The sequence below is a fragment of the Podarcis cretensis genome, assembly GCF_951804945.1.
Source record: "Podarcis cretensis genome assembly, chromosome: 13".
Lineage (NCBI taxonomy): Eukaryota > Metazoa > Chordata > Lepidosauria > Squamata > Lacertidae > Podarcis > Podarcis cretensis.
The window spans coordinates 56,868,429-56,878,058 of record NC_137182.1 but is presented as its reverse complement, the minus strand read 5'-3'; the positions used below and the strand labels follow the sequence as shown (position 1 = coordinate 56,878,058).

The window sequence follows — 9,630 nt, the reverse complement described above, 5'->3', positions numbered from 1 at the left end:
CTCCTTGGCAGCAAATTCCACAGTCAAACAGCTCTTACTGTCAGGAAGTTCTTCCTAATGTTTAGGTGGAATCTTCTTTCTTGTAGTTTGGAGCCATTGCTCCGTGTCCGCTTCTCTGGAGCAGCAGAAAACAACCTTTCTCCCTCCTCTATGTGACATCCTTTTATATATTTGAACATGGCTATCATATCCCCCCTTAACCTCCTCTTCTCCAGGCTAAACATGCCCAGCTCCCTTAGCCGTTCCTCATAAGGCATCGTTTCCAGGCCTTTGACCATTTTGGTTGCCCTCCTCTGGACACGTTCCAGTTTGTCAGTGTCCTTCTTGAACTGTGGTTCTCTCCAGTTTGGCTCTGGATTCCTCCCTCCAACCCCAACCTGCTCCCACTTGGCTTTTCCTTCTCTTGGTACAAACTTACTGCTCCCCCCACCCCCTTCCATCCCAGCCCCAGATGTTACAACACCTGTAACATCACTGATGACCCACGACGCCACACACCTGTCCCCACAGAGTTGCATCCTGAGACGCACCACAAGGTTGGATGCACGGTGCAATTGGTGGGTTGATTTCCAAAGGGGTGCCGCCCCCCCCCAATGCACAGGTAAGGGGTTCACACCCCTTAATTCACCATGTAATTTGCATAGGATAAGTTATTTGGCAGCGTAGGCAAAGTCAAAAGGGGGAAAAAGAACCTTTAGCACTTGTAGAATGTCCCCATGCAATAAAAAGATCACCACTGCTGGGACGGACTTCCTTTATTCATCCCGTCTTCAACGCCAATATTAGTCCAAATTGTAATCCAAATTTCTGATGGTTCCTTTGGCTTTTTTATATATTTTATGGAAAATTTCCTGCTTTATCCACTCGAAGCTTGAGGCTTCTCTTCCGAGGGAATCAAATAGATCCCAGTGCTTGCAACTCGATCCTACCTCTCCTCCGCTCTTTGCAGCGCGGTTTGGGCTGGGAGAGTCTGCTGGCAAGTGCAGCCAGATCCAGGTGCTCAAAATATCCTTTTGAGCCTTTTACATAGCGCCCTTGCATTTCCCTGGCCCATACCCTTCAGAAGATCAGGTCTTTCCTGGAGGACAATATCCGTGCTACGATGCAGTCTGCGGCAAACCGGAAGTCATGACATTCTCAGTTCACAAAGCAAGAAACCAAAACTATCAGAATAAAGTGTCCTTAACCTGTTGTCTGTCTTCTTGGGGGGGTATTTAACTGAAGTTTAGATTACTATCTCTGTTTGGGAGACTATTGCAGGGAAATAGGGACATTCTGGAATCACATCAGAAGCTGGGATGGGTTTTGTAATTCTGGGACTGTCCCTGGAAAATTGGGACACTTGCAGGGTCTGTGTCCATTTGTAGAATTAGAGATGCTGGTTTGTTTAGATGCCTGTGGTGGTCATGTAAGGAAATAAAGGCTTTCTGGGAGATGATATATAATGCACTGAAAAAAATGTTTAAAATAACTTTTGTAAAAAACTCCAGAAGCCTTTCTATTAGGAACTATAGGTACCGACATTCTGAAGGAACAGAAAAGACTCTTTATGTACATGACAATAGCATCATGGATGCTACTAGCCCAGAGATGGAAAGAAGAAAGAGTCCCAGAGAGGAATGGCAAACCAAGCTGTTAGACTACACCGGAATTGCAAAATTGACCCGAAAACTCAGAGACCAAGAAGACAAGAAATTCAAGAAAGAATGGGGAAAGTTTATAATTTATTTAGGAGACCACTGTAAGAAGATGAAAACATTAGCAGGATTTTAATCTCATTTGTAATGTAACAAATACTATGGACAATATGGATAAATATAAAATAGAGATTACGAAATAATATGCAGTTGAAAATGTTGACAACAGGACGCATGGAGGGGAGGGGGGAAGACCCGAGATTCAGAGTGATCTCTCAACATGGATGTGTATTTGGCATGGTTATAAATTCATATTTGTAAAATCAAATAAAAATAATTTGTGCTGTTTGTATAGATGCCTGTTGACTTTCCCTGTTTTGTACTGTGGTCTTTCTCCGTGGTTCCTCACCCCCACATTTCCAATTTATTTACTTTTAAAAATGCAATGATAAGATTCAAGGGCCCCTGAGCAAGTGCAGAGTGCACTTCTCTCAGCACCTCTGAGAAGCCACAGCAAGAACAGGAGCCGGGGAAGAACTTGCAGAGGAGAAAGCTTTGCGTGAGCAGAATTGGGTCCCAGCTGCCCTTTTTTCTGGAAATGAAGCCTTGGCTAAGGGGGAGGCCAGAGAGGTTCTGCAATGAGCTGCCCCCTAGGAGATTGTTTTGCTAATTAGCAGCACCAATCTGGAGAAAGGCTGAGGAAGGGCACTTAAGTTCCCATTTGCAAGTACTTTCCTCAACCTTAATCCCTCTTCCCCAAAAGGAAAAAAAAGACAGAGACTTTTAAACTGTTTGGCCCCCTTGCAGAATTTGGGAGGGGGGGAATGGGATCAGGAAAAGGGCATTGGAGGAAAGAGCAAAAACTTCTGTGTCTTCAAGGATGCTGCACTGTGTGTGTGGAGCTGCTGGTCAGCAAAGCAAAATGGTGGGCGAATGGCCCTAACCATCTGGCCCCCGGGGAGGTAACTTGGGTGCTGCTAAAGCAGCGGTTTGAATTCACCCCCAGAGGCAAACTCCATTGTCTCTCTCTTGAGACAGACGGATGCCAACAACAACATTTCCTACTGAGGTCATGTCCTTTCAACCAGAAACTGCGCAAGGTATGCCTTAGAGTGGGTCTGTGCCTGCTCTTCTGGCTTTGGAGGCGGTTACGTAGGGATCCTGCTCAGACGTGTATGTACTTTGTGATTTGCTGCCAGCTTATATTGCAATTTTGCGGTTTGAGCCAGCAGCCATGTACTCCATCACTTTTATTTCAAGTTGTAAACCAATCTTCCTTTATTGCTCTTGTCTGGGAACTTATTGTGGGCACAAAGCCAGGAGTAGGTACACACAGCCATGACAGATGCAGCTTTGAACTCCAGTAGAAGAACCTGAAACTCTGGAGAGCGCACAGAGGGACACTCATGGCTGGTGTGTGTGCAGGTGGGTTCGGACGACACCTCGCAACACCAGAGAATCACACATGGTGTGGAGTTTGCCTTCTAGTTGGAACTGATCCACCAGATGGTAACTCAGTACCACAATATGGTTACTAGTAAAGGCAGATTTAGAGGAGCACAACCGGTTCACCTGCACTGGGCACCAATCCAAGGGGGTTGCACGACAGTAATGCAGAATGGAAGGTGGGAGGCAGGTGGGGGGGGTGTGTGATTAAATTTTGGCATCTGGGTCTGTGAAATTTGAAAGCCCAAAGTCCCCCCACTGGGTACCAGGGTCTGTGTGATGTTTGCCACTCATTGTGCCCTTGCCATCAGGGTCCTGCTGCCTTTGGGTTGGAAGTGTAATCCCAGCCATGGGGAGTCCAGACAAGCCACCACATAGAGCTTTGAAGTGTTAGGGAAGTGATTTTTGGTACCAGACTCCTAATCTTGCTCTTCTCAAACTCAGTTTTAGATCTGAACAACAGCTTCATGCATAGCATCCATTTTCTATCCTTGGTGGGCGTTGACATGCCTGTAGCATAAATCCATTTGTTTGTTGGGTGTGATGTTCTGCAATCCTTGCGCGTACATTGAGGAGGAAGCTTGCAGTATGCTTCTTATGAGATCCAGGACTCCTTTAACAAACACAAGGGCCATGGATGCTTAACCATGTTTCCTTTAGGAAAACTGCCATAAAGATGTTGGCATTCCTGTACCGCAAACTGATGGCAACTGACGTCACCACAAGAATCGCCTCCAGGTGTGGAGGAGGAGGAGGAGGAGGACAAGCAGCTTGCAGCAGAATCCCTGCTCTACCCGCCCCCCTGCCCACATTGTACCAGACATGTGGTCAGGGGGAAAGAGCCAGACCCAAGGCCCTGCCACATTGCAGCTTGGCAAGTACTGCGATGCAAGGCTCTTACATTTCTTTGTCACGCGTGGATGGAAAACACCACAGGTCCTCCAACTGCAACAAGGAAAGCTGATGATGAACGCACACTGAAGACTTAAGGTACGCTTTATGATGTGCCTGTTCAGTGAACAAGCAAGACTACAAGCAGCGAATATTGTCATGGGAGGGGTGTTTCCAGCCATCCCACCCTTTGCCCTTGGAAGCCTTGCAAGTGGTTGCAGGAGAGGGACTGTGAGCAACATCCTGGCAGGGGTGTTTCCAGGAATAAGGTGAAACTGTGAAGCTCCCTCGTTATTTTTGCTCTTGGTTGCTGCATAGCGTACAGGTAATCTTGTTATATTTCTAATACTGGAATGGTTGGGGTTTTTTAGTATGTTGTTATATTTGCTATTGTTTTCCTATGTTATTATGAAATGGCTTTTGTAGCATTTGTTTGAATTGCACCCCTGTTTCTTTGCTGTAAGCCACTTTGAGCTTGGTTTTGTGTGTATGGAAAAGCAGCATACAAATGAAATGAGTGAAATGAAATGATCAGTCGGGAATCAAACACAATCCACAATTGCTGTTCCGATGCAAACAACACCTGCTGAGGACACCTCCAAGTACACAGCACAGCAGCAGGACGAAGTGTGAGCAACGCATGGAGCATTTCATCCACTAGGAATGTAGCCTTCAAACATCAGGTGAACTTGTTTCCTGACGCAGCTCATAAAAGCCAAGCCCTAAGTTGTCCTTTCAACGTAAGGACTTTCAGCTGATGGAACACAGATGGAAGCTGAGGCTCCAAGACTTTGGCCACCTCCTGAGAAGAGAAGACTCCCTGGAAAAAACCCTGATGCGGGGGCCACCAGGTGGCACGTTGGAAGATGGCCGACAATAACATCTCTCTGACCCATACGAGGGGGGTTGCTATGGGAAGTATGCAGCCTTCCCTCCCCCCCCAGGATGTGGGGGACCCTGTTTTGCCAGCGGTGTTCACAATGCACCCCCTGATCCGAGAGATGGGGGTGCCGAACACTTGGCACAAGCCCTCGGTGAAGTCAGCTCTTCCTGACGCCGATTCCAATTGGCACGTGCTGGTTGCTTCAGCTCGGAATTATAATTGGAAATATACGATTGGAAAGGAAGCTGAAACACATACATCAAGTAAAGCTCGAGATAAGGCTGCTGACCGGGAGTGATGGACGGATAAGTAAATCTTCTGATGAATCACCACTAGGAGACTGTATGTTTGGAACGAAGGGGGGGGGGTGGAGGAAAAAACCTTTTTTTCTTTACACGATGTGATATTAATAACCCTTCACCCCAGAAAGAAATAAGATTGTTGCGTTTTTATCAATCATAAACAGGATTTTAAGAACTGTGTGGGGATGGATTACAACAGAAGAGAAGACTGGTGAACGGTGAGGAAGAGGAAAATTTTTATGACGCAGTTAAAAAAGGGCGTCTCGCCAAGACAGGCTTGCCGGAGAAAGAAGGACAGGCGGGAGGAGAATCAGGATCGTTCGAAAGAGAAGGAGTGTTGGAACGTAAGTTTGACCTGACAGAGCCCCCTGATTTGTTTGATATATCTGGCCAGCCTGAGGAAAAATAAAGGACAGACCGAAGGTTAACTTTGTTTATGGAAGAGATGAACAGAGGCTGTCCCTGAGAGAGATAGTTTTTGAAGAGTACAAAACCCACACAGAGACGCCAGTTTCCAGTCTGCTTGTGAGAACCATCAGAGATCGCAAAGAAAGGAATATATGATAACAACAAGATGAGAAAGAAAGTAATAAAGGACTATCCGGATCGAACTGGATAGAACTGTCTAATTTAAAGCAGTAAAATATGTGATGCCTGGAGCTATCTGGAATTTTGGACTCGTGCCGAGCTTGATGTATGGGTACCCTCAACAAAAAAATTAACATTTGGCTGTATAATTTGGAACTAATGTGATTTGAATAATGTGATGTGATTGGCCTGTTAATAAAAAATATTTTTTTAAAAAAAGAAAAGACCCTGATGCTGGGAAAGATGGAGGGCACAAGGAGAAGGGGACGACAGAGGACGAGATGGTGGGACAGTGTTCTCGAAGAGACCAGCATGAGGGAGGCAGTGGAAGACAGGAGTGCCTGGCGTGCTCTGGTCCAGGGGGTCACAAAAAGGCGGACATGACTAAACGACTAAACAACAACACAACAACGAAAATGAAAGAGAGTCTACCACCTGAGACTGTCAGTTCCACGACTGAACAGCTCCTCAGAAAGTTCTTCCTAATGTTTAGTCAGAATCTCCTTTCTTGACATTTGAATCCGTTGCTCCGAGTCCTCCCCTCCAGAGAGGCAGAAAGCAGGCTCACCCCATCTTCCCTGTGATGGCACTTCAGATATCTGAAGATGGCTGTCTTGTGCTCTCTCAATCTTTTCTTCTCCAGGCTAAGCATCTCAAACTCCCTCAAATGTTCCTCCTAAGGCTTGGTTTCCAGAACTTTGGTCCTCTTCGTCACATTTGTCAGCACCATTTCAGGCTTGCCAGCATCCTTCTTAAACTGGGGTCCCCAGAACTGGACACGGTAGGACGCTGCTTGCTGTTTTCTGCACCTTTCCCTTTTTGAGCTGAGCACAGCTCAGGGTGTGGCAAGAACAAAGACTCGGTGCATAGCAGGAGGCCAAGTGCAGGGAAATTGCTTGGATGCCATGGGGCAAATTCGGCCAATATTTGATAAAAGACCCAGTGGGGTGGGGTTATTAATAACAAAGGAGGAGAGAGAGGGAGGCTTCTGCCCAGACCAATCACAGGAAACTTGAGATTCCTTTTTGGACACCATGGGAGGAAGCATTTGGAGTGAGGAGCAGGAAAAGGACACTGGGTCCCTGAAGGGCTCCTCCTGTGAAGTGATTTAGTCATGTGGGTGGCCAGCGTAGACTTGGCAGTGGGCCCCAGGCCTCACAGGGCAGGGTGCCAGCCAGGACTCCTGGGTTCTCAAGGAATTTGGTGGGGCTGGGCAGGGAGAGGCACTGAAGTGAGTGGCGTCAGCACCTTGGCTTCCTAACGGTGCGGCTGAGTCATCCTGTGACCTCCGGATCGGGCCCTTGCCCTCTGAGCACCTAGCAACTGGCACACACAGAGGGCAGCGGTGTCGCAGAAGCCCTTCGCATGGCTGGCAAAAAGAAGATGGGGAGCTCAGGACCCCTCAGGAGACTGGATAACCCCCACTTGGGTTTGGCATACAGATAGTTTGTGGCCCCCACCCTTTCCCTGCCCAGCTGTGGCACCCAACCCTCCTTTATTTATTCAGCGCAATTGCTTATTGTTTATGGTCCCGCAGCCTCGAGGATGGGAAGTAATAAATGCCGGCTATCTCCTCCGGCTGAGGAGGATCCTCTGCAGCGCTTGGCACTGTCTGTCCCACAACATGTAAGGGCCTTCTTGGGGTGCGAGATCCCCCTGGGAAGAAGCTTCAGGTGGGTTCTGTTTTGCAAGCCGGGGGAGGGGGTGCATGTTGCGACAGCAACTTCTGCTGGGTGGGGGAGTCTCAGGGGAGGGGTCTGAGTAACAACAACAACAACAACAACAACAAGAAGAAGAAGAAGAAGAAGAAGAATAAATTATTTATACCTCGCCCATCTGACTGGGTCTCCCCAGCCACTCTGGGCAGCTTCCAACCAAATATCAAAAACAATACAGCGTCAGACATTAAAAACCTCCCTAAACAGGTGTCTTTTAAAAGTAAAATAGTTGTTTATTGCCTTGACATCTGATGGGAAGGCGTCCCACAGGGTGGGTGCCACTACGAGAAGGCCCTCTGCCTGGTTCCCTGTAACATCACTTCTCGCAAGGAGGGAACCCCCAGAAGGCCCCTGGAGCTGGACCTCAGTGTCCGGGCAGAATGATGGAGGTGGAGATGCTCCTTCAGGGGTACTGGACCGAGGCTGTTTAGGGCTTTCAAGGTCAACACCAGCACTTTGAATTGAGCTCGGAAATGTACTGGGAGCCAATGAAGATTTCTCAGGACCGGTGTTATGTGGTCCTGGTGGCCACTCCCAGTCACCAGTCTAGCTGCCACATTCTGGGTTAATTGCAGTTTCCGAGTCATCTTCAAAGGTAGCCCCATGTAGAGTGCATTGCAGTAGTCCAAGCGGGAGCATGCACCACTCTGGCAAGACAGACTCTGGGCAGGGAGGGTCTCATCCTGCGCACCAGATGGAGCTGGTAGACACCACCCTGGACACAGAATGGACCTTCGCCTCCATGGACAGCAGTGAGTCCAAAATGACTCCCAAGCTGCGCACCTGGTCCTTCAGGGGCACAGTTGCCCCATTCAGGATCAGGGAGTCCCCCACACCAGCCTACCCCCTGTCCCCCAAGAACAGTCCTTCTGTCTTGTCAGGAATCAAACTCAATCCATTAGCTGCCATCCATCCTCCAACCACCTCCAGGCACTCACCAGCCTGTTGCCAGCCTGTGACGGAGCCCCTGGGTCCTTAGTGGGTCATGAGCCATGGTGAGTCTGCAGGCCTTCAGGTCAAATCCAACTCCCACCAGAAATTTAGTAGCAGTTCTGAGACACCCCACGCCCCCTCCCAACCTCAGTTGCCCTTTTCCGCAGAGTGGGGATAACTCCACCAGCCCTACCATATGGGGCTGTTGTAAACATTAACTCTCTTTCTAAATTCCGATGCTAAACTCTTGTCAGTAATAATAACAAGAACAGGAGGCACAGCTGGGTTTTCCTCTGGGCGGTAAAGTGGCTCCAGCAGAAGAGTGTGAGCATGGCAGGGTGAGGGGTCTCTGCTCATGCACAGAGGGAGGTGGAGGTGGGGAGGGAGGGGCTTTCCCGTCTCCCTGTAATCTCAGATATTCTGGCATTCCAACTTGGCAGAAAAGGGCCTCTGATTGGACTGGTGCAAAGCCATTTCAGGCCTCCAGTGTGTCCTCCACAAGGCTGGTGTTTCCATGGTCGGGCCTTGCAAAGAGCCCCCCCCCCATACTCCATGCAACTGACCATAACTGCTCAAGATAGCCTTAAATAAACAATTTGGAGTCCAGTAAAACCTGTTCAGAGTCTTATCTTTGGGGAGGAAGGAACTGCACAATAGTGCTGTGTTCAGATTTCCAACTGCCCTCTGCATCCTCCTAACTGGCAGTTGTAGTAAAAAAGGGATCTCAAACTTTCTGTGTATTTGGTGGAGAAATAAACAAGTCATCTGTCTGCAGCCTTCTTTGACTCAGTCTTCAGAGAGAGACTGCGTGGCATGAACTTGAGGCCTCAATGGTGAATTGAAGTTTAAGGGGTAAGCTCCACGGAAGAACCAGCCCATAAATCAGGAGTAACCCGCTGGATCTTCTCTGCGACGCAGTGCGCTGGGTGTTCGGATGTGACGCTAAGCCAAACGGTGTCTTAACTCCCGGTTGCACAGCAAGAGCTGGGGCAGAGCAACATCGCCTTGAGTCCCATAAGGGGAAAAGGCAGGATATAAACTGATTAATCAATTGATAATAAAGCAGCCGCATATTTCTCACTGTGCCCCCAAGCACACGTGCCTCATTCTTGCTAATTCATCGTTTGCCTGAGCCTTACATGCAAATGAGACCAGTGTGTGGAGGATGGCCGTGAAGATCACTAGGGATCACTAGGGAAGGGAAACTCTCAATATTATAAGGCCTTTATGCA

The 9,630-nt window shown here is 48.3% G+C and overlaps 1 protein-coding gene across 1 annotated transcript in view; it reads left to right on the top strand.

Moving 5' to 3' along the window:
* Positions 1-9,630, top strand: part of LOC307201678 (mucin-17-like) — a gene marked incomplete at its 3' end in the record, with an annotated part of 53,683 nt that overhangs the window by 10,932 nt on the left and 33,121 nt on the right. The window lies entirely within an intron of this gene.